Genomic DNA, 26501 nt, shown 5'->3' with positions numbered 1-26501 from the left:
TTGATTTTTGAGAAATCTCCAAATACTGTCATTAAACAAATTGTTAAATATTTACATAAACAATTAAATATTAAATATTTTCTTTTGTGAGGATTTGTGTATTTTATACTAACTAAACATGCAAGTCCGTTGAATATTTGTAATATTTTTTTTTCCCCCAGATACGTCAGACTCGTTTCTCTGCTTACAAGGATACAAGCTGTTCTTTTGAAGAGCAAAGGAAACAAGCGAATTTTGCAGATGTAAACCTGTTGATGGGAATAGAAATATGTTATGTTACATCTGCCTATTTGGTAAGTGAAAAGCATAGTTGAGATTTTCCAGGTGATAGAACTACAGCAAACACTTGCTGTTTGGCTGCTGCTACACTTTTCTGAGCTGCTGAGCACTAGTGAAGGAACAGATCTTGCATGGGCAATGAGGCTGCATCCTTTTTCAAGGGACAGTGTTCTGAAAGCTGTTCACTGGTCTCTCAGGCTGTGAGGGTATGAAGACTCCATCCAGAGGTGATGCACTTTGGTTACAAAGAATCAACAGAGAGAAAATTAGACTTGTTCCATGAAGAGCATGAAAAGGATGATGACACTTGGTCACTATCTGTGGGCTGAGCCCAAGTAAGTAATCTAGAGAAAAATTACATAATATCCTCTGACGCATTAACTCCTTCAGAACGAGGGTCAGATGTCACATATGGTGAGTGTCCAGTGTGTACATCTCCTTCCTGAAGATAAAATTAATATTCCCAGGCACATAATGTTTCACATTGCTTGCAGTCATTGCCTGACTTTGTTCCAGTGAGCATTACACTACAGACCACAGGGAGAAGGAGCAGGTGTCTCTACCAGGCAGCAACACCCTTCAGTGACCTGGCACCACCACCCACTGCAGAAAAACTGACCTCCACTTCACCAGCTGTCAGCACATGTTTGCTCTCCATACTAAACCCTCCAGGGAAAAACCCCAAACTACTAAAAAATAAAACCAGACAAACAAAAAAACAACATTAAAAACAAAGAAACAAACAAACCCCAACCCAAAGAAACAAAACAAAAAACCAAACCAAAACAAAGAAACAAAGACTCCTCTGAGGAGATTTCCCAGAAATCAATACAAATTATCCTAGTCCTTCACCGTGTCTTTTCCATTGCATCCTAACTGGGAACAAAATCTTGAGGCTACCAGTTTTGGCCTTTATCTACTTAGCAGCAAATGCAAAGATAACATTTATCTGCAGAATTATGTTTGGTCTCTTGCTTTATGTCTGGAAATGGGCTTGAATAACACATCAACTCTGCAGAAACACAGACAGGTACCCAAGTGACATATGGCTCACAGGCTCAGGCTCAGTGTGTTAGTTTAAAACCTAAACAGAATGCCTTCTCCCTATGCCCTCTTTATAAACAGACTCATGAACTTTTTAAACATAAATATGATAGGGGTTTTGGAACCTGAATTGATTAGAAAAACAGCTATAGAATATTTTATTAAGTAATAAGAACTGTTAGTAGGAAAAAACATTCTACAGAAGATTATGAAAACAGTAAGTTCTTAAGGTATTAAAAAAATCCAAGGCAATCTATTTGTTTTTTGCACATTTTAAAATGCTGAGTACTTGACACCAGTGTTGGAGACAATTATTGGTATCCTGCAGGATTTTTTTGCTGTTGCATCTCTCACTAGCTCTTTCACATGAAATTTATGACATTTGCTTCTAACACAGTTATAAAAGCCTCAAATCATAGAGAAATGGTCAACTAGTGAAACTCACCTGCAATGAGCAGGGACATCTTCAACTCAATCAGATTGCTCAGTGCCCTGTTCCAGCTGAACATGAAGCCTCTAACACGTGTGTGCTTCTTCATTTTGCAGCTCAGTACAAATTTTGTTTTATACTTTTCCCCATGCTTGGTTGCTGAGAATTTTGAGGTTCTTTTGGGGCTGTGGTTTTTTTGGACAAACCACTCACTGATTTTCACAAACTGTGGTTAGGCTTCCAGTGTCTTACCTGTTCAGGATGGCTTTACACTGTAAACTCTCTAAGAAAATCTTATTTTTCTTTTAGCCAGTTCTAGACTGTAGAAGTTGATTTTGTAACTCAAAAAACTCCCAAGAGAAAACTCTAATCAGAAATGGCACAAGCAGAATGTAATGGGAATCTCTGAAGAACGAGGAGACTTTTTTGTGCCATCACTGCAAGAAGTGAAGACAGTGCTTAATGTCTCAGATTCACTGATATTTATACCAGTCTCTTTGAATAAACAACAGTATTTAAAGATTTCTGGAGTTCAGTTTCTCTCTGCTCAAGAAAAGGTCAGCAGCCTTTACAGTGCCCAGGCCACTGTCAGGGCTCAGAGCTGCGAGTGGCAGAGAGTTCTCAAGAGCCTGCAGGGGCTCTTCTAACACAGGGGATTTCTAAAGAAGTGTGACTGCATCCTGCCTGCAACAGGGAGGTACTGCAGGCACAGAGGACAAAGTTCTACACAAACTTCACATGACAACAGAACAGTACCCTCTAGGAATTGCTGCAAAGGGGAAAGAAGTGCTTCCAGCTTTCTTCTCTATCACAGGTTATTTTCAAGATCTTGCCAATTATTTACTCACCCAGTCTGGAGTCACAAATTCTTCCTCTAGGTAAATTATTTTACACGTTTCTACCCTGTATGCCTATACTTGAACTTCATTTTACAGTGCCCTAAATACATACCTGCCATTCTTTGCTCATTTTGCCAAAGCATATGTCAAAGAATTGATACTAAAATGCTCAGCCAAACCGGGCCCAACCCAGGAGTGAAGGACCCTGGTGGTGTTGTCAAAACAATATTTGTTAGTTATTATTCAGTATCTCCTAGGTAGCTATACCAATGCAGTGCAGAAAACCAGCTTGAGCCTGAATAGACAGGAATATCTTAATGTAACATCCAAACCATTTGGATGAATAATGTTCATTTGTACTTGCATGCGATTAGGATGGGGATATCTTCTGTACTTTGGACACTGTCTTGGGAATAATAGGAATGTTTAGTTTTGAAACTGGTATCACAAGAATTCTGAGAGTGATTATACAATTAAATAACAAAAAACTAATAAGATATCATATAGAAAATAGTAGGCTGATTATGGCAACTAGAATAGCAGAAATACAGCAAAACTCAGTAAAACAACGTGGAAAATAACACAACAGTAACACAGAAGTTCTGTGGTATGGTGGAAGCCTGGCAACCAAGCAGCTTGGAAGAAGGATTTGGATATAACAGGTAGCCACAGGATGACAGTGAGACAAAGTGACAGAGTGAAAGAGAACTCAGTTGACACCAGGAGAGGTTTCCAGTAGAGAGAAAGACGACAGAAACTTGAACAGCTGTGCCATACACAGCTATAGTGGCACCTCCTCTGGTACCTTGTGTAGTCTCTTCTCACCAAAGGTCATTCAAACCACAGGAAATTACTGAGACAATCAATAAAAAATCCTAAAATACAAGAGGAGACTAACAGACTTGTTTAACCTAGCAAATCAAAAGCTGAGAGGAGATGAAGTTACTTGCTATAAAAAACAGTAGAGAGCACAGAACAGAGAAAAACTATTTTAGTTAAGAGAATAATGTTGGAACAAGAATGCGTACTTATAATTTGGCTGTGAGTAAGTTTACCAAAAAAAGGTGAAAACATTCCTGGTATTTGCAGCAGAGAGATTTTGGAACAGCCTTCTACTCACAGTAGCAGGGTGCAGAACAGTGGTAAGACCCAAGTCATACAGGAAGAGGCTGCATGCTGTGATGGTTATGATGAGGAGACCTGCTCAGAGGGCCCAGGGAGCTTCCACTACTCCTGTTGCAGCATCAGAGTCTCTCTCAGCTGCACTGAGGAGAATGATAACTTTTTCCTGCCTATACAGTATTACAGTATTACAAATGGATGCTTCTGTTGTAAGAACAACTTTCTCTTCATTCCTTGGGTTAGACAGAATAAGCAGGTGCTGAGAACTAATGAATACAATGAGTATAAAAACCCCAAAATTATGGTAGATATCCAGCTTACTTCTGAAAGAAGAAAACTAGTATGACAAAATTTATGAATTCTGAAATCTTCACATCCATGAGGTTTTGTTTTTTTTTTAAGAACTAAACAAACCCTGTACCATGTTCACAGTCTTTTGAACATGGAATCATAGAATGGCTGGGGTTTGAGGGCACCTTAAAGCTCATCTAGTTCCAATCCCCCCTGGAAACAGAAAGATGCATAATGGAATTTTCAAATACATCAGAGAAGATTTTTAATCACCAATCACTTCAGCAGGACCTAAATTCTTACCCCACCTAGATAACTTTCAGTATGTCATTACTTATCTACCTGTATCCTGGATAAAAAAGAGACCTTTAAAACTTTTAGTCTATGGAGATGACACCATATATTTACAATTTATATAGACATATGTTTACAAAATATTAACAATTACCGATAATTACAATCAATACCTTCTTCAGTAAGACAGATTTATATTTTTATATATATTTTAACATATTAAAATTATATTTTGGCATAATTGTTTTTCCCCTTGCCAGTACACATATTAAGGTTATTTTTCGTTAGGTAAATGTAAACATTTTTAAATAGGAAAACATTCTAATTTCCAAATGCAGCTTTATACAGTCTCCAAGTAAAACCTTCAGTTAGCAAACGCATTATTATTTATTAATACAACATCATAACTGAGAAACTGAACAACATGAGACAATAAGGAATTGAATAAAGCCATAATTGCTTAAATGAAAATGTAGAGTAGTCTCCACTGCAAAGGTATCTTTTGTCTGCACACAGGCTTTCTCTCTTTGTAAATTAATCTGTCATAATGATTAACCAAACAGTCAATGGAAAATACACATCTAGAAAAATAAACACAGGACAGAAATCAAGAAGTACTTTAATAACTGATTTCTGATTTTAAAACCATGATTAAAACTAGCCATCTAGGAGAGTATAATCAGGTCATGTTTTAATTTGCATTTAGGCAAATAATATGCTAACACTCAGATATTTTCCGTGGAACTAATTTCTTAAAAATTAATGCCATAATTATCACCCATCGAATGTCTCACCAAACCAGAGATTTACCATCAAGTGCCAAACAAGATTTGCAATAACCACACAAAAAAACCTGAAAAACCAAGCCAAACCAAAAACAATGGTAAAAAGGTAACACTATGAAGTTCAATGTGCTTTCTTCAATGTGACTAAATTTTTCTGCCCAAGAGAGCTGGATGTTTTCTTAAGGTTTAACTGCCTGACTATTTCTCCACCCCTCCTGGAAAATTAACAGTTCTCAATCTCAACAGAAGCACCACTTCAGCTTTTTACCTTTACTCATTTGATATGAAGAGTAACAACTTCAATATTTTCCAAGAAAAATATAGACTATGATGAGAGATTTTCTCAAAAATAATGAAATTAATTTTAAAGTGGAAAAATTATAATGGAAGCTTTGTCTGTGAGTTCATTTGCACTTTTGCCTTCTTGAGAGAGGATGATGCACTGAACTCCAATAACTGCAGAGAATGAAACTAACAACTGGGAGAAATGGGGAATATAAGAAGAAATGTGGTCAACCTAACTCATAAAAAAACATCAGAACCCCCCCCGACACCCACAGATTAAGAAATTTAAGAACCTGCTGAAGAACAGTGAAAATTCTACTTGTCTGTTTCTCTGATGACCTGCTGAAGCCCAACAAGCTGGCAGCTGCAGCTCTCATATATACACCTGGACAGATATGGAAAAAATTTGTTTTTTTTTAAAGTTACCATAAAAGGCCTAAAGAATTCACTACATTCAACTTCCAAGAAACTTTCTCAGTTCACTATTTTGTTTTCATTAAACAAGTCTGAGTTTGCCTGAATCAACTTTTAACCACAGTATGCAGAAAGACATGACAAGAACATCCTGTCTTCTCCAAAAATCTTGAAAACTCAAGTATTATGACTATAGCCAGTTACAAAACTTAATATGCAATGTATGCATTGCAAATCCATATGCACTGTAATTTTAGCATCACAAAACTGCCCCTTGTTACATGCTGCTTTTTCAGCCTGCTTTGCATGTGTTAAGGTGGCTGCTATTTTCAAGCAAATCTATCAAACTTGAAGGTTTATGAGAGACTTGACAGTGTTAGGCTATAATAATGAAACAGAAGAAGTGATAGCAAAGCAAAACAAGAATTTGCCATAATATAAGGAAAAATAAGTAAAATGTATTCTATAAAAATATTTTATGGTTATGTAAAGTGAAATACAGCACATTTATATACTATGCTCTGTTTTCCTTTTAGCTGATGAATTTGTGCTGAAACATGTCCATCTAAATGAAGCATGACTTTGTAAAAAAATAAATTATGAACTCTTTTGAAGGAATATACAAGAACAGTTGCATGTTTAGTCATCTTAAGTGTCTATTTTCTGCAAGTGTGAAAAAAATGTGACATGGTGTATCAGTTCAAAATAAAGCATTCCATCAGAAAAATGATGAATAAACATAGCTCTATATCTGCAATGCCAGGTACAGATGCATTTTAATGCAGGTATTTTGAAGAATGTCCATATTAAAAGGTTTTAAAACAACGGGGTTGACTACTAACACTTAAAAGTGAAGGTAATTTTCCATTAAAAAACCCCATAATATTCTGAAATGTGTATGTAATTTGTTTCCAAAATGCAGAATACAAAATTGCTTATCTAATTTTCTGTAATAATTCAATTCTTTTGAATAATGAAAAGTGTTTCTCTTCAAATAAACCCAAAATAAAACTTCCTAGCAGCTCGTTATGGATTTTTTTTTCCAAGCAGCTTAATAATACAACAGCTGATCAATCACTACACCAAACCAAGCAACTGATGAACAAACATAAGCCTGCACCTGCAGCCAACATTTCTGTTCCTTGCCTATCCCAAAACTTTGCCTGTTCTGTGTGTCCCTTCCTGCCCTGCCCCCTCCACCTCCCTTCCTCAGGCCCCAGCACACCCAGAAACTGAGCTCTGGGCTCTGTGTCACGCTGAAGCAAGCTCCCAATCCCAGTTTATTTCTTTACCCTTAAGGTATCCAATTGCTTCCCTTGCTACAAAACACTTGTTGCTAGGAGAAAACCTACTGCTTGGCAACAGATTTTTAAAACAACAACTTTGGCTTTGTTACTTCCTCAACTTTACATTGCCAGTTTGATACAAGGAACCTGTCTGGCTGTTGGTGCATCTGTGTATTTATAACCCCTTGGAAAGGACTGACCTCTTCCAACAGGGATGTGCTTGCCTTTTTGTTTGTTAGTGTTCAGACCTGCTAAAGCAAAAGGGTTCAAAATTGAAAGTTTGTTGGTTTTTTTTCTTTGCTTGGCTGGGTTGTTTTTTGTTTTTTTTTGTTTAATTGCTGATCATAGCCTTCCAGCAAGATGGAGGCTCTTGGGGGACTTCCTTTCCTGTTAAAACAACAGGATGTTGCAGTACTCTGCTGTCATTTTGATTTGCATTTATGTGAACATAACATTGTCTTATGAAAACATAGCATGACTACCACACTATATTGTAAGAACTAATTTGACTAGTGAACACACAAATAAAACACCTTACTGGTACAGTGAAACAGCTAGTGACTTCAGAGATTATCTAATTTTTAATCTCCATCTGAAAATTATACTGAGGGACTTATTTCATAAGATGGATCTACAAGCACAGTAAAGCAACAATGACTTTCCCTTCAGAAGCCAAATGGCTACAGCTATGGCAAGTACTGCATCACCACTGGCATCAGGGAGTAATTAAATACCACCTCAGTCCTCAGAGTATGACCAGTCCTGAATCTGGAGTAGCTGCTATCTGGTGCAAACAGATACATTTACTTCCCACTGTGACACCATGAGGCAGCACCCAGGTGCTGGGGATCTGTCTGTCACCTCCATCCTACCAGAAGCCCGGCAGCACTGCATCTCCTCTCCTTTCCCTCCGAGCACTGAAGACACATCAGTGTCTTCTCACCTTTCCCACATACAAGAGGATTTCCCAGACATAGCATCCTTCAAGTACATACACCTGTGATGCAAGCTGGGGCTGACCACAGCTACACACAGCAGTCTTTATGAAGTGGGCCCATAATAATTTCCTTTAACTCAGTATACCCTTGTATATTGCATCATTCATATACTCACCCTTTTTCTCCTCTGTTGACATTTTATAGATACAAGTGCAAGACCTAATTATAATATATTTACTGCTGGAATCCTATTACTTTATCAGTTTAATCTATGGCTGTATTTTAAAGCTATCTTGTTTCAAAAGCAAGGCTAGGTTTACTACTACATTAGTGTGCAATTGTTACTGATGCCATTATTTTCTCAGCTTGGAGCCAAAGGGTCAGAAGTAGATAAAATTGTATTTCTGATATTGGAGACTTAGGTCTAGCATAAAAGTGCTGCTTCAATATCCAAAAGAAAATAAACCCAAATCTACCAAAAATAATTCAATTACAACAGAACAGGCTAGAGAAACAGAAAACCTCAGGCCAGGCTTCCTGAAATGTCAAAGTCAGCCCAGAGTTAATATTCAAGCATTTGAGCAAAAGCTGGATTTTTCACAAGAACTGAGTATACTGGGAATTCAGTGCTTACACTACAGTCTAAAGACTAGATTTCAGTTTAGTAAATCTGAAGGTTTTAAAAGCTTGTGTTCCATGCAAAACTAAAATATTGCCTAGAAATTAATTTTCTTTCCATCAGTCAACTACTGACAGAATTAAGGAATAAGAAATAGCGAGCAATGACTTGTCATTCCATTAATGATTGAATTAATTAATTTTCATTTTTCTGTACAGCTGCAATAAACATACTGGTGGTATATGGCTTCTGGAAATGGAAATTAGAAAAACTGCTCCAATGTTCTAATGAAATAATCGATCTGAAGTCAGGGGAATAGCTTGTGTATCAAAGAAAAATCAGAGTTGCAGATCCAGTACTAGGTTCTGTGGTTAAAACCTGTAACTAACAGAGCTTTCAGAGTTCAAATCGAGTACTTTGGAGATCTTTAGCTAGACTGCCACTACAGGGAAAGGTAGCACTTGTGTTCCTTACTTGTACAGTAAGTAAAGAAACTAGCACTTGGCTGAACTTCTGAGATTATAGAAAAAGAATCAGAAGTGAATGATACTCTTCTGAAGCACCTTTTGCATTTATGCATGTGCATTTCTCTCAAATATCCTGGCAAATGCTGCATTAAATATTCAGCCAGAACTGCAGTACAAGATAAAAGATGATCAGTCCTTTCATTACTAAAATAAAACAGAAATTCAAAGATTAAAGCACATTATTCACAGTATTCCTTTTTCCCTTAGCCAAATGACTTCTATATGTAGAAGTCCATACATATAACTATGGTAAACATCACTGTTTCCAAAGTGCTATGTCACCAAGCACCTCTTACTACACTAGCACTGCACCAACCTTTAAGAAAAAGAGGTTATTCTTAATATAGCATTAATACATATTTTTTATAGCATCCGCAGGAAACAGACCATAATCTCCCCCCAAAGCACATGTGTACTGTCATCTGCTCCTTGCAACAGGAAGAACCATCTTCATGGCATTTTGCAAAAATATCCTGATAGGAGAGGGAATGCCTCTCCTTTCTTCCTCCCCTGATCCTGATTCTTACCAGAAATGCAGAGGCTGCAGGTTCACTGCTAACCTGCAGCCTGACAGGACAAGTGCCAGCAGATCTACCTCTAAGGAATGGCTGTTTCCATGTCAAGATCAGAAGAGCCAAAGTCTAATCATTGGCTAATAAAGGGCTTTTAGCACTTTCAGAGAAATAAAATATTCACTTCTTTATATACCATTTATATATGGTATATATATGAACTCGAAGAAGTTTATGACATTTCATGGAATTTGAAGAAGTAGAATATACTGAAAACTAAGAATAAAGCTATGGACAGTTAAAGAGTGAAGCCCAAACAGCAGTATTTCGGAGAAAAAAACAGTAAAAATAATTATAAGCAAAGGATAAAAATACCATTTATGTATCTCAACTAATCAGGTTTTGCTAATGCTGATCTGGAAGCAAACAGATAAATATACCTACCTCTTATAATTCAACTCCGTATAAGCCTGGTTTTCTTACAACCATCTTTTTTGTGGACCATTTTTTACTTAAAACTTTCCAAAAATAAGGTATTTTCTGTTTAACTAACATCAGATTGGTTGTGCCCTCTTACATCATTCATTCTGCTCCCTTCTTGTCACCAGCAACCTCAGCAATAGGATTTCTTTTTGTCCACAGTGTTTAGACTGTCTGTGCCTCTTAAAATCACCTTCCCAAATTTTCCTCTATCCAGTTTAGTTTCATTTATTCCAGTGCCAATGTCACTTAGCCTTATTTGATTTTGCTTATTCCTCTCATGTTAACACAAGTATATATTACTATTAAGAGTTCCTACTCCTCCCAGGAAAGGCTCCAGAAACTTTCCAGTGCTACACTACAGGATAATTTTGTCATCCACTTGGGATTACAAGAGAATCATAGGGCCAGCCTGGAAGTAAACCCTAGGTGCAAACCCTTAGTTTACACTGAGTGTAGACTTGCCCTGTTGGTCAGCCTCAATTGGTTTTACTGGGCATGGCAGTCTCCATATTCTGGGGACATGAAGCGACCAATGGTGGACAAACACCACCATCTTCTATAAAGAAAGGAGAACTCTGTAGGCTTACAAAATTAATGGTGAGACTACACTGTTGGGAAGATGCTGATGTTGGTTACTGGGACAACATGCTGGCTTGTGATAGGCTGGGCTAACTCATAAACAATGAAGTTGTAGCTCTTGTAGAACAATGGAGCTGCAGCTCAGATGAACCATTACCCCCACTCTTTGTTCTCCCCGGTCATTTCCATACCCAGTCTTGCTCTTACAATTTATATGTGACAGTCATTGGATTTCTTTCTCTGAAGGGTTTCCAAATATCAGTTTTTCATCAAACTGGCACCCTTCTCCTGCAGTTGCTCTTCCCAAGTGAAAGTCGTGTATTAAATATCGTATAATATTTTGTTAACTTAGGTTTCACTAAATATTACTGGATTAATGATTTGTTGTATCATCTACAAGTTCCTCCAGAATTCTGGCCAACACCTCCATACTCTTCCACCAGTAAGTACTTGCCACCATTTCCATACTTTCATTTCCCCTTCTAATTTAAGCTTTGCCATTCTTGATGAATATCACATTCCTGTTAAAGACTGAGGCAAAAGACAAGTCTAATGTGGTTATGGACTTTTCATAAATGGTTATTCATCACTGCCCTGATTGACAAAGCATGTTAAATCATACGCTGCAGCTGCTTTATGGCTCTTGAGATCCATTTTCTGAACTGTATAATAAATTAGTGCACAAGGTTGGAATCTGCAGGGAAAGTGTAATTCCAAATGCCATTTCCCATTCAGTCCTTTCCTTTGGTTCACTGTTGCCAGCTGACAGGCAGCTGAAATAGATTTGAATCCACCCTCCTGAGTGTCAGAATCTTGTCCACTTGAGTCACTTTTTCTAGTTCACTGGAGCAGAGTTGGCAGGAAGAACACCAGAATGCAGAAAAGGCACTCCTAAACACAGCCAGGACTTGATCAGAATAAGCAAACTGGGAAGCTGAAGCTCACTGAGCAGAGAGCTGAAATGGAGATTGGCAGCTTCCACTTTCAAGAATAAGAACTACAGCAACAGCGTGGGCTTCCTGGGGTAGGTGGGAACTTGAACTTCTGGCAGCTGCTGAGTGTGAAATACAAACATTTCCTACCAACTATTCTGTTAAACATTCATGGGTTTTATCTTTGCCACAAATATTCAGGTATGCTGCATTAAATGAAATGTAATGTACAAGGCAGAAAGACTGCATCTACTAATAAGACATCCACCAATTTTAGGAAGGTTAGGGTTTGATTCTCCACCAAATGAGAAGACTTTGGAAGCCCAGGCTGAAGCTACACTGTTTATTTCCAACAGAGATCACCAGCAGCTCACACTATCAGATCACAATTTTAAAAGACTAAGTCTGATGCGTCAATTACTTTAACAGATCTGACAACATTTCATGCTGTTTTAGACTTTACAACAAGAACAGCTATTTCTGGCAACTGTAAGCTACAAACTTCTGGCTAGGCTTTCAACTCACATGACAAAGCAGCATCACAGACTGCCTTTGTGTCACAGCATTTCGTAGCCCTCTCCTAAGTCTTTAGGTCCTTGACCCTCATAATATCATCTGTTCCAATCATCATCTGTTCCAACACCATTGTGGCCATCACTTCTTCAAATGGTCATAAATTAAAAACCAGACAGAATTCCAAAGAAGCTATTGCCAGCTGTCAGGGCAAGCTCTAAAAAGGACCATGAAAACATGAAAACAAAATGGAAATGGCTCTGCAGCTGAGAGAGGTTCACTTGCTCATCTTTCCAACGTTTGTAACCACTTGACATCTGCCTTCATTTATTACTTGCCCCTCTTTAGAAAATTAAGGAGTCTGATTTAAAATATAAGAATATAATTTTTTAAACTACATCTTTATTTAAAATTAATTATTTTAAGGTAGCAAAAACCACTTAGCAGAGAAATTCTAATTCAGAACAAAAGGCAAAAGCAGTCCTCTCTTTTAGTAGGCTAGATCTCCTCTGATAGAAGGCAAGTATATTTCCAAAATGCTACCCATCATGACCTTATTCCATGCAGATTCAGAGCTCTGAAACCATTTTTTACACTGTGTATTGCATGGAAGAAACCTCGAATCTGCTTGATCATTCTTTAGAATTTTTATTTCCAAAGCCCTTTACTGATAAAGTCTTTAAAACTCAATAAAATTCACTATTTTACCTAAATACATTGTGCTATCAAGTCATATCTCTAAATAACCTAATAAGGAAGAATATATTATGTTCCAGAACAATTTTACAAAGTTAAATTTTAGCAGCTATCTCCATGAATACTGTAATGAAGCCTGGTTCAGTTTTCTAATGACAGAGTCTTCTATTCGTGCAGCAGACAATAAACAAATGCTCAGTCTCACATTTACTTGCTGGTATCTAATAAAAATTTGAAATAATGAAGCAGCTTCAGTAGTATTTCATACAGCCTCTATTTTTTAATACTTGTACAAGCCAATCTTTATTTTCTGTTTTTTATGTCTTTCCCTCTTCTGTCGAGATGCAACTGGGCAAAAAATTTCAAAGTTGTGATGGAAAATCTGACAAAAATATACACACAAACAATGATTTGGTAATCCTGATTACCTTAGGATATCAGGCTTAAGCAGCATGTTCAGCGTGTCTGATATAAAAAGTGTATTGGTAGTAGGTGAGAGGGACTGAACACAACGAGCTGCAACAAATCATTTCACTGACTTCACTGATTAAAAAGACTTAGCTATGAACCACAACCCAAGAAAAGATTGAACTCAAATGTTTATTTCAGATACACCCATGAAAGTAATGTTTTATGAAGTTTATTTCCTGGGAATCCAGAGAAGAATTTTAAAACTTTGGGATTTTTCATCAAAGTATTTGGAAAAAAACCTGAAAGAATCATATTTCTGCAAACTCATGGGCCTACTGAATGTTGCTCTTTTGCTCAAGGGTTTTGGGTGGTGTCTTTTCCCACAGTACTTAGTATGAACAATGTGTTTTGATAGTTCTGCCAAATAGGTGCTTTGCTAATTAATTGCTTTACTTGGTTCATCTGAGCAGTACTAAAAGACTGAAGATTTCTTCCAGGTCAAATGCTTTATGTGAGGATGGGTGGCTAATACTTCTTTTCCCTTCATTTCTATGCCAGAAAAAAATAAAAGCTGTTTTGTTCAAAACAGCTTCAAATACAATGTAAGTTCTATTTCTTGAAGCCATATTCCTTACAGCACCATAACAGCCTCTACTGTAAAGCAGGATTTCTCAGATATATGTGAAGAGCCATACACATATAAATTACATGCTTATGTTTCAGGTCAGAAATTAGCTGAAAGCAGCTGTAAGGTGTTGTTCTGCACAGTCTGTTTCAGCTTCCCAGCACTCTGATGAGCACATTTGAAAAAAACACAGGTACAACACTACATTCAACCTCAACCTCTGGACATTAATAAATATTTACAACCATTCTGACAAACTTAAGGTATTACACTGCCCTCTCTTGTTTACCTCCCACTTGTCACAGAGTGGGAACACAGAGTTATGGTTTGTCACATCTTAACAAACTGACCTTCCCCAGAGGACAGAATCTCTTCAGAGAAAAGCTGGCCTGCAAGTCTTACTCAGAACTGTATTTATTTAATATAGAGTAAATAGATGAACACATAAACAACCTAAAAGCAAAAGGAAATCCGTGACATACTCATGCTACACATGGTTAACTATGCAAGAGTAATACATGTGCTCACCAATTCCTGTTAGGGGCTATAGTATCCCCCAACTTCCCCTAACGATATAAACCAAAACTTAGTTTTCGTTCAAACCCAGGTTCTGATTTGTAGGACAGGAGGATGCATCAATGCATAAACCTGAACAGAACATCTGAGAAAAACTAGCAACCCATTATAATGAAAGCACAAATCCTTTTTCCTGCAGATCTTCATATCCACAGACTTTAAATTAATAACGTAACATAAGAAATAAAGATCTCTGCTGCAAAGAAAATATTACATTTAATGAGAAAATCTATGACAAAACTGAGAAAATCTTCCAGAAAAAGAGAAAGTTGGGGGAAAGAGAGCTATAGGTAAACACACTGATTTATTATTTGAATGTATAAAAAGTTCTGCAGTGAATTTGAGACAAGGGCTCAATTTCACTTGGCTTAGCTGAAGTGGCTATAAAAGACCTGCCACACAGCCCTTTCACACAGTCTGCAGGCAAAGGCAGTAGCTATTAAAAAGATAATTTTCAATGATGAATGATAGAGCTGTTTTAATCATCTGCATTTTAATAGGAGGCCCATCGGTGACAGTGCTAAATTTAAATACCATAAGGGAAAACCCTCCTAAAGTCTGCCAACCATTTGCAAATCAAACCCCACAAAAGACACCCCCCAGGCTCCCTTCAGCAGGCAGCAGGAATATTGATGCTGCTGCTTTAACAGGATTGACTGAACACACTGGAGATCCCTGTGGGAAAAATTATTTTATTCAGAGGGCAAGTGCACTAGAAAGAATAAGCACAGGAATTAAATGCAAGTCCCATGAATGTGATGCTCAGAATGAGAAATTAGGAGGCTTTTATTTTATTTGAAGCTAGGTTAATTGCAGCCTCAGTTTCCCCATTTCTTGGCTGGGAATAAAAAATACATAATTCAGGGCAAAACATATTGGAAAATTAACATGTTGACCACTCAAAGTTGGTATGAAAACAAATTCTATAACCTTTTTCAAACACTTAGAATGCAGATTTAGAACGAGAGTAAGAGACTTCAGTCACTGTTTTAGTATCTTAGTACCATACCAACTCTATCAGTTGCCATATGATCTGCAGCCACTCAACTTAGCCAGTTACATTTTTATCACTCTAAACTGGCTCAGAGGCTTAAAATATTCATGCTTCAAAATTTCAAGAACTGAAACTAAGAATGCAGCTCTACAATCTAATATCAAATGTTGCATCCAAGCTATAACTCAGCTATTGGTTCAACAATGTAAGAATTTTTAGTGTGCAGGTAAAAAAAAGCACAAATAATGATATTTTTTCAAATGTCAAGAGATCTTTTCAAATTCAGTGCATTAACAAAATGTACAGAATAGATTTGTACATATTTGATTAGCTGTTGACACTGTAAAACTCTTAATTTTTTGTTCTCTATCGAGTTCAGGATATTAATAACAGAATGAAAAGGTGCAGATTAACACTGCACAGCTGATAAAAAGTGATGAAAGTCCAAAACAGCTTCCTGCTTTTATATTTAACATGATGAAGTCTCACTCATGATGTATTTTTCCACTCACATGTTTAGCCAAGTAGCTTCCCATGACAGAAGTAGCATTTAAAGCACTAACAGCTCTAAACTTTCATGTAGAGAGAACTTGGATTAAACACATGCTGGGCATGTTTACTTGCAGATGGCTGAGTACTGAAAGAGTCTAGTTTTAGAAAACATTCATCCTTGTGCTTTTACACATGGATAACTGCCTCAAGCAAATTAACTGTATAAAGGAGACTCTGAAATAGGTGTACCCTGTACCCAGGTTAAATGTGGTCAGTTTACTACAGCTTCAGTTTACCTGTAACTTCAGTGACACTGTAGTGTCACTGTAACTTCAGTGTTGATGTGATTTATTACATCACGTCATAGCAACAACATGAATAGATTATTTCAGTTTTATTAAATAATATGGATAGTGTTAGAACAAAGGTTGAAGCTTTCTTCAATTCCTCTGAAGTGCCAGTATTATGGTAACAGGGAAAAGTGGTATAAAACACAGCATGTGTTTATCAGTGGTGAGATACTAAGGTAACCTGCAGAGTATTCAATTAGGCAGATTAATTCCAGAGGAAGAAGAAAAATAAAAATTGTAGAACTAATCTGTCCAGATTTCAGTAAAGTTTCAATATAGCTGGGTACAGGAAAACAATTCAAGCTAGAGCAGCACAAGAACATAAAACTGAGTGAAGAAATAGTTTCCATTAGCCTATCCATCAAACAGGGATGGAGAATGGTGAGCAGACTTCAAGGTTTGGCCTCAGGCCATATCTCAGTTTAATTGATTGCAGGGTTATAGTACAGAACCAGGTCATCCAAAAGCTTTTAGTAAAGAGCTCCAGCAGTCAGCAACCTTGGCCACAATGGATTTATTTAAAAGACCATTCTTATCTCCTAGTTACAGAGGACAGCAGTTAGTTTTATTCAGAAAAAACACTGGGCTTTTAAGTCAGATGCAGTACACAAGGAAGCCAAACAGCATGTCTGTCCCTGACAGAGAAATCAAGAGCTGGCAGGTTTCTGAAGAACAGTAGCTGTAGATAATTTTCTTCATAGCATTTGTTGCTACTCATTGAACAAATACACTCTAATTTGAAGAACAACAGAAAAATAATCATCAAGCCTTAGAAAGTAACAGTTTTCAGAGTCAGACTGAAATAATTGCTTTTTCTGATAGATTGTCTAGATGCAGAACCTGACATAAAAAATGCCTGGCACTAAATTTAAAGGCCAATTCGTTTGCTCCATCCAAAAGCAGTTACCTATCACTAAACATACTCTATGTTTAAAAGAAAATCTACGTGAAATTATATTATGCTCTTCATACACTGTAAATTGGTTGAATCCTTCCAAAGTGCAAGATTCACCTCATCTTTGAACTGCAGACTCAGGAGTAGAGGGAGGACTGCTAAGTACAGTACTGGCTAGCAGGGAAGTAATGTTTCACTAAATGGAAAAGAAGTCTTCAAATAAAACTTCAAATGAGACACACTGGAGACATAAAGAGACATAAGAAGGCTGTCTCAGAGTGGGGATTTGCAGAAAAATAATGTACCAGAGTGGACAATTTATCTGTGGAATGCAGCTGTTTGACATAACACTGGCAAAAGCAAGCATTAAAGTGATTTCCTGAGGGACAGTTTTGCATAAAGGTAGGCTGCTTTCTGCCCGATGAGGATAAGATAAAGCATGATTTTTAAACAATTTTTTTATAATTCCTAGCTAGAAAGAAGGAATCATCCTTGATTAGGTATCTTTTGGTCCTCTCAACAGCAGTCTGGTCTTTTGGGAAACAGCTTATGCCAAATTAAGTAAAGCACCCCTGTGATGGATGTAAAGCAAAAAGAAAAAGGTAATTTAATCAGGGGACTAGAAATGACCTGAGAACTGCAAGAGATTTATAGCAAAATACATTCACTGGTAACTTGTGTGAAACTTTATAATAACAATTGCTAAAGAGTTAGGTCTCAGACTCTTGGCTATAGCACTGCAAATTTCTCACACACACTTAGTAATGATCACAATTAAACGACATAGGATGATTTGTTTTATTCAGATTGCTGTTGATGGTAGCACGTAGTTATATTTCACCAGTACACAAAATTATGCGGTACAAAAAAAAACCAAAACAACCCAAAACATATGTAGAAGACTTCACATCTCAAATGTTTTCTTGGAGTTAAGAGAATTCTCAACAAAATTCTACAACAGAACCTTTTTGAAGAAAAGGAAAATAAAATTCCTTTTGTTCATCTGAAGTAAAGGATAGCTGCTCTCTCCAGCCTTTTTCCTATTCTTTATATTTCTGAAAATGTCCTTAAAAATATATCTTTATTAATTACATGAATTTCAGTCATAAATTATTAGATGCCAGATGTTGCCTAAAAGCAAAAGCCCTTAGAGACAACAGGAAAGACAGCCATGCACACCAGGTGCCACACAGCTTTGATTGCTATGTAAGTTCTCAGCTCTAGCTATAAAGTAATATTTATATAAATTCACTGAGCACAAAAATGCCCAGGGAAGCAAAATAATCATAATTAGCTCAGTGAATACTTCAGCAGAATGACCTAATTTTAAAAGTGTTTTGCAAAGCAATTCTTATATTGAAAGGCAATTACACAGAGCAGAATGAAAACTATTTTGGAGATTCATGCAAAAAAGCACCAGCAAGTATCCATGAGAAGGGATGTAAGAGATTCCAGAGTGGAGCAGGGAGTAGCACAAATTTTTATGTTCTTCCAGGCCTTCTCTTTTTTCCCTTTTTTTTTTTTTTTTAGATGAGGATAATTTAAATATGAAGAGCAACAATTAGCACTTTACTGACATGAGGCCTTCTGGCCATATTATGAATTACTGGCACTAAGACTACTGACATTTTCATCCTGTTACATTAGTCAGCCCTTTAGACAGTAAAATGCAGAAGGAGATGGAAGGACTCTGGGAAGAATGCATAGGAATTTCCCTTTTTAACACTTACAAGAAAAGCCTGAAAAAAGTAAATTTTTCATTATGCTGTGAAGAGATGCTTTTACTAGTTTGCTGGTCTGTTCATCATCTCTACTTAGTATGAAAAAAGGAGATACTTTCCATGTAAACAACTGTACAGAGTCATAAATATTTTGTGTTCTTTAAAAAATGCTAGGCACATCTTTCTCCATAGAAGCCTCAGTGCAGATCTTTCAGGTACACTTGAACTTCCCATGAGAAAACCATCAAGAGAGAGCCAAAAGTCCAAAATCTTAATTTGTGAAGAACCCAGCTGAGGCTTTTCATTGCCACTGAAACTTCTGTATAGACATTCCCAATCATATTGCAGAAACAGGCTGCATGAGAAGTATAACTGGAAATATTTTTTAATTGACTGGCAATTTTTGCAATTGTATTTTATCTACATACTTTAAAAAAAAAAAAATTGTCATAAAGCTGAAGTAGTAAAAAAGCATCCAGTGACGTGTAAGAGTATCAGACTGGCAACAACCAAAAAATGTGTCACTATTAACTGGCTGTTACAGACATTTTGCAGGGTAGAACTGCAATGGGCAAGAACCACGGGGCACCACAATGCCTGCAAGACAATGGTGAGTTGGTACGAACTAGGGTGTATGGCACATGGTTTGGCAGCACCTCTCTTTTTTAGTCCAAAGACAATAAGATGTTTTCAAAATACTAAGGTGGGTTTGTAGCAGAGAATATATGCATACAGACATACATGGGTGCATTATACAAGCATGTATATAAGACAAGTGAATGCAGTTGAGAAAGATATTAATCTTTTGCACGTTCCTCCCATGACTGATGTGGATCATGTACCATGGAAATGAGGGGAAAAATTAAAAACTAGATTTTTACCACTGGTGAAAATAAGGAAAGTCTTGCATAACTGGGAGACTGTGACAAGACTTTGTCCACAAACAAGTGTTCCCATCATGTTGTCTAACAGAAATCATTATGTCCATCTACAAATGCATTCCTAGAATTGCATGATGGCTGAGGCAGGAAGGAACCTCTTGAGATCCACACCCAAACTTGAAGCAGAATAACCCAGAGTGGGATGCCAAGGGCTGTATCCTGTCATATTCTGAGTATGGCCAAGGATGAGTGACTCCACAACCTCTCTGGGCAAGTAGATGTATCTTGCATGTGTAGCTGAAACACTGCTACAATTAGACAAATGGTCTAATTCTGCAGCTCTTTGCCTATAAATTACTCCAAACCGATGGAGCAGGATAGAGAATCCCTCCTCAGATGCTTCATTACAATATCCAGCAAAACCAACCCCCTGATGCAGGACTGGGCCATCGTGACCTTCCAATTTTCTTCCTCACACTTGAAATAACATTCAGTTGCCACAGACCAAATGATATTTAATCTGTACTTCCAGTATGTGAATCAAACTAATAATAACTTAGTTTTGGTAACAGAACCCAGTTCAAAGGCTTTATGCTATAATACCCAAATAAAAGCTTGATCATTGAGCTTGATTTGAACATTACCTGTATATTGAAAACTGGAAACAAAACTGAAAACTGGAAAGAAAAATCTTCCAAGCAAAGAGAAGCATCTTTGGAGTAATACTGCACACTGTAAAGTGACCTGCTACAACAGCAAATTGTGATGCATTAGCAGAAGGATAGAATTTTATCAGTTGCACAAAATACAATAAAACCACTGGAATGATTTGTGGTCTGCCAAATAAAGAGGATTAACCCTAGCCAAAGTATCCCTTCCTTCTGCCAGCACCTACCACTAATTAATTTTTCATTTTTTTAAATGGGAACAAACAGAAGTGGTATTTTTATTTTCTGGCAGGCTGAACCTGAACTGATAAACTGGAAAAAATGTATCACACAGATAAAAGGAAAGCAGACGAAACACAAAGTTAAAGCTGAGTATACCAGGGAAAAAACCTACGTTAAAAAAACAAAGAAGAGAAAAAAGAGAATGCAAAAACCACTTTTCAAATCAGAGAGAAGCTCTATTTCAAATAGAAATCTCAGGAAAAGTAAATTAAAAAAATTAATCTAAAAACATTTAAGAAAATTTTACAGAAAGCTGCCTTAACCATTGCTACTTGTTTCCTAGAGAAATACTACACCCTGATGGCTTAGAATCTCCATCTGACTCCAGTTCTGTTAAGTCTAACAACAGCACATTGCACAAAATCAGATTATCTCCAGATATTCACAGACTGTCTAAACCAAACACTTAATTTAAGACTAGCTGTAGCATTTATCTTGTAATGGCTGTCAGCTGAGGATAGCACAGATAAGCTGAAACCTGTTGAGTCCTTGTAGAGCTGGCTCTCAGGTGGTAAAAAGCATCCAAGAGTGGATTGTTCAGAGGTATACTCCTGCTACAGCTGCTTTAAGGCATTTGGAATGAATACAGGGTAAAATGAAGAGAGTCTTTTATGAAGCAGGCCTTATGTTCCATCAGCCCCAAAACACCACTTTCAGAACAACAGATCTCCAGGGAACAGCACAGACAGTCCTGCCTGAGCAGGAGCTCACTGGGAACTCAGTTTCAAATTATAAACAAAATTAGTGCAGTAAATTCCCATAGTCACTTTCTGCCTGCAAAAGAGCAACTAAATTCTAGTCCAAACTCAAATTTGTAGCAATTATTCTTCTCAAATACCAAACAAAAATAGGTCTGCTTTAAAATGATAAATCATTCAGGGATGAAAAAATTCTACTGATCTTTCCTCCAATGGTAATCTTTAAGATATGAATCAGTATGAAATGGTTAACTGCTGAACTTGAGTTCAGTAATACTAAATATAAAAGGAGATAACTTTAAAATTAACAGGGAAAAAATGTTCTTAAATATTCACCTTCACATTTCGTAATATTTCAAAAGGTAGTGACTGTGCAAGTTGGCAATATATATATATATTTATTGCATGCATTAAGTACCAATATTTTTCTGTTGTAAGGCTAGTGTGGCAAATCATATTTTCAAGGGTGAAAATAATATAGCCACATAGCAGGTGAAGAATTTTAAGTGTATTGAAACAGTCCTTGAGTCACTTGAACTCAATAGGTGTGTTCCAGGTTCAAATGCAACTAGAACTGCAGTTATTATCAGAATGCAGACTGCGACTACTTGAAATATTTAGATTTGAGGGTGATGAAATCATAGTATAATTCCTTCTGTATGGACCTGTGAGTGTTTGGCTGAACATGCTTTGCTTTCTCTACTTTATATGAAATAACCTTGAAGTTTCTGAAGGGCAAACCCACAATATTTTTCTAACAAATCAATCAAAAACTATTACCTTTATTTCTCCATTCTTCTTTGGCCACTGTGTGCATAAGGATGCACTCAGAGTCAAACAAGCACTGAGCTTTGGCATTAGCACTTAGCTCTGTGGTGAACAGCTGCAACACAAACCACCAACAAGAACAAGCCTAACATGCTCCAGACAAGCCTACATGGCCTAAACCAACAATTTTTATAGTATTGCGGCCTGACAATGAAAATCAAATGAGCTGGTGAGTGTTCCCCACGTGAGGTCATTGTTATAAAGGGAAGGAAAAAAACTTGAGAATAGTGCCTTACTGATGGAAAAAATCTAGTTTTGGTGACAGTGTTTAGTAGTTCTTTAATTCCCCTGACCCCTTCAAATATGGGCTGAACTCACAGTTCTAAAGTATTCTCTGCTTTTCCTCTCTTTCAGTCAGCTCAACATCCTTGACAGGCTCATAAGCATACACTTTCCATATGTGCTGCCAGGCTTCTTTCTGGCAAAGTGTCTTTGTGTTTAGAAAAAAAAAAAAAGAAGTCAATGAAGCAAGAAATGACTAACAATATATTCACAATGGAGAGTTAAGCACACAGTTAATCTAAGACTAATTTCTACATAAGTAATTTTGGATAAGTAATTTCTTTCTCCTTTTCTGTTTAGTTTTCACCTGTTAGAAGCTAGGCTACTAACAGGATTAACTGGCAAGTACTAAAATGGGTTACTTAACATTAAAAAAATAATCTTCTAGGATTATAACAATATATAGATGCTGGACAAAAGTATTTCATGTGAAAGCCACATTTAGCTAAGAAATTTTCAGCCTAGGAGATAGTACACAGATTTGTTTCCTAGGCAAGGGGTTGAAATATTCATTACCATTTCAGGCATTACTGAAGGATGGCCTGTTTCAGGACATTTCAGATGTCAGCAGTAAAGGCTACTTTCCACAACAGCACTCTGACAGCAGGAGATAAAAGGCTGGTTTTTTTCACAGGGGAGGAAAACAATGACAAAAGCAGGAAGGCAGCACTAATGTACAAATCTGGTGGTGATGATAAAAAAGGGTACGGAGAATGGAGAAAGTTGTTCAAATAAATCCGTTCAGGCCAAAAGCAGGCAAGTGACAATGAAGTATAGATGACATTCAAATGAAATGTGAAAATGTGAGGTGTTTTTTTTGGTTTTGTTTTGTTTTTTAAGCAATTTGAAATATAGAACACAAACTGAAGTATTTCAAACCTTTCGGACACGACATTTTGTTGTTTTATCTGAGTGCACTATACAACCCTTAAAAACAAGAAAGGACACTGGATTTGTTCAAAAGCATTGCTGCTGAACTCCGTGAAGGACACTTAATTGGTATGGACATGTTACTGCTCTTGACATCTTGTGAGAAGTCCGAGCCAGCCAAATAGCAAACTGGTGTAACCCTCGGCTTGAAGAATATTTCAGTTAGTGATAAATGGTAAAAGAATAGCACCTGAAAACAAGGCAGATCTGAAAATGAGAACTGCTAGCAGGATTCAGTGAATGCGAGTATGAAAAAAACACATTAAATTCATGAAGAATAATTTAGTTGCACTGGCAATTAAAGAGAATTTGAGCAGCATTTCTCTTTGAAAGGACTGATTTTGTCGTTCAGCTGATTTAATTAATATAAACCAAAACATCCTAGGGACTGACACAGCAGAGCATGAACACAAACACACTGCCCTCTGCAGCCAGGTCTCAAGAGTGTCTCATGTCTTGGGAAACAGTATATCCCATTCAGCTAAACAAATTGCCCTTTATCCAGGATCAAGCCTCCACCAGTTGGTGCCACATTGTCTTAGGCACTGCATTACTGAAGCATGTACAGCAAATGTTAACCTCTCTCTCCAAACCTTCACATTTATCATTACTATTTTGTTGGAGAGCAGATAATTTCCATCACTTTGATCTGCTCCTATTTTCACACCATCAAGTCCACCAGTTCTGCATTTTAGTGAAGACCTGAGAGACAGCAGCATAATTACCAATAACCTGTTTCTTTAGAAAATTGTCATTTTAGATTAATACAGCATTTTAGCAGATCATGCCAGCCAATAAGAGGTAACTGCATTCAGGTAATACATTAGGCTTCTGTAGCAGAATACAGAATCTGCACTTAAGACAAATGTAACAGGCTTTATGTAGAAAATTAGTAAGACGTACAGCACAGATGATGCATATCATTTCTCAAGCCACAAAGACTAAACTTGCTAGTCTTTCCTCCCACATTTCTTCAGTAATTTAGATTAATAAGGCGGTATCTGTGTTGAAACAATAGATCATATTCAGGAATAAGTATTAAAAAAGACCGATAGCCAAAAATTTGTACTAAAAAATAGTAAAGCTTGAAAGCTTCCTTCTCACCCTCCTTACATGAGTCATTTATCATCATTAAAAGGATGGACTATAAAAAAGGAGAAATCTTACTATTTCCCAAGAAGCCATTCTTCTTCATACAAACATAAAGAATAATTTTGTTTAGCTTTTGTTCTTCTCTATACAAAGGAAATAAAAGCAAAGATCAAGGTTTCTCAACCACTAGCACAATGAAATTTTAACTTCAGATTGAACTTGGTGTCAGATGTCACTCATTCTAAAATTTTAGTTAAAAGAAAAAAAAATCTTTCAAGAGTCCTTTCAATTTCAAAACCTGAAACTACTCAACTGTTTCAAGTAGTTTTAGATGGAGAGGCAGGGCTTGATACATACGCTTCAAGCTAGAATCTGTGTCATCTTTAACTCTTACTTCTTTTATGTTGCATTTTTTACATTTAGTGATTGGGATCCATACTTGGTATTTGCCCAACATGAGAATTTTACCAAAGTTTCTATAAATAAATCTAAGTTCTAATAACTTACATTGAAACAATAGCAGTTTATATTGCTTTCTAAGCCTTTCTAGAAAGCCTTGTCAAATAACTTTAAAATATTAAAATAATCACAGAAAATATAGTATTTTTTTCACAGAAATTTGGTTCATAAATAGATTGTCATCTTAGGATTATGAACACAAATATTATGATTTACTGTTTCAGCTGTTGTTATACAGGCAGGTACCTCCCTAGTGCTGTTGCTATAACTCTCCTATCACTGAGATCATATCTCTTTCTAATAAAAAGGCAAATATACACAAACTGTTGAGATGTACAGCTACTCATAAACACACACAGATAAGTGTAAACACTACAAACTTTCTCCTCCAAATACTTTTTGCAGTAGTTAGAAGATCAAGGATACAGCATCCTGTACTTTTTCCCCACATGGAGTTATACAGACAAGTGTTTTTATAGGATATGTGTATTTAAGGAGCACAAATTTCTCAGCATCTATTCAAAATGTCTTAGTACAGAAAAGGTCTAGAGTAACACAGAAAGCTTTTTAATAACAAAATTTTAAAATATAAGAATGCTTAAAAATGTGGATTCAGAGGATGGGCAAAAAGATACCCAGAAAAACACAAGCTTTCATTCTCACTGTACTGCACTGCTTTAGGTCAACTGCCTGCCTCTTCAGAAAAAAAAGAACCTTTTGGCATTTGTCAGTAGGCTCAAATCCCTCAAAATGCTGAAAAGGTGAAACAAAAAACTTTCCCTGTGCTGCCCTTCTAGCTGATCTTTTGTCTCATATGTTCCCCTCAGGGATGAGAAATTTCTCTGAATAATTCATAAGCACAAAAGCAGAAAGGAGCTTATACTTCTGAAAGAAAGGCTGGGTAAGAAGCTGCTTGCAGTTGTTCTACTCTGCTCTATCTGGAAGAAAACTAAATTTAAAAAAAAAAACAAAAACAAACAAAAAAACCCCAGAAAGTAATTTTCCTAACATAGTAAGCAAAGAATATATAAATATATGTATATATAAAGTATATAAACAAACAACTGCATTCAGACTGGGGAAGGCACCCTTACACTTAAAGCTACACACTCCTTTGCAAACAAGACTGATTCTCAACCCTTTAAAAATCCAAGAAATATGATAGCATGAAGGTAATTAATCAACATTTGGAATTAGATATCGTAATGATTGGTCTTTCCTCTAGATTACATCTCTTCTCTTACCTTTATTTCCCAACATCACTGAATACCAGGCAGATGCAAATGACTTCTTTTACTGCAGTCTCTGTTAGGACCATAATAGTCTTGTTGCCTGCATATCCTTTTTGTGTCCCAACACACGCGGAAGAGAGAATAAGAAGCCAGAAAATACTGTTTCCAAAGCTATTTTGCCAGTAAGAATAAAGATCCAAAACTCATAACCTATGGA

The 26501-nt window shown here is 36.7% G+C and overlaps 1 protein-coding gene across 7 annotated transcripts in view; it reads right to left on the bottom strand.

Annotated features, from left to right (window-relative positions):
* TTC7B (tetratricopeptide repeat domain 7B) overlaps window positions 1-26501 on the bottom strand; it is a 116382-nt gene that overhangs the window by 1904 nt on the left and 87977 nt on the right. The gene's annotated exons all lie outside the window — the stretch shown is intronic.

This window comes from Heliangelus exortis, chromosome 5 (genome assembly GCF_036169615.1).
Source record: "Heliangelus exortis chromosome 5, bHelExo1.hap1, whole genome shotgun sequence".
In the NCBI taxonomy this organism is placed as follows: domain Eukaryota; kingdom Metazoa; phylum Chordata; class Aves; order Apodiformes; family Trochilidae; genus Heliangelus; species Heliangelus exortis.
This window is presented reverse-complemented; position numbering and strand designations above follow the sequence as displayed.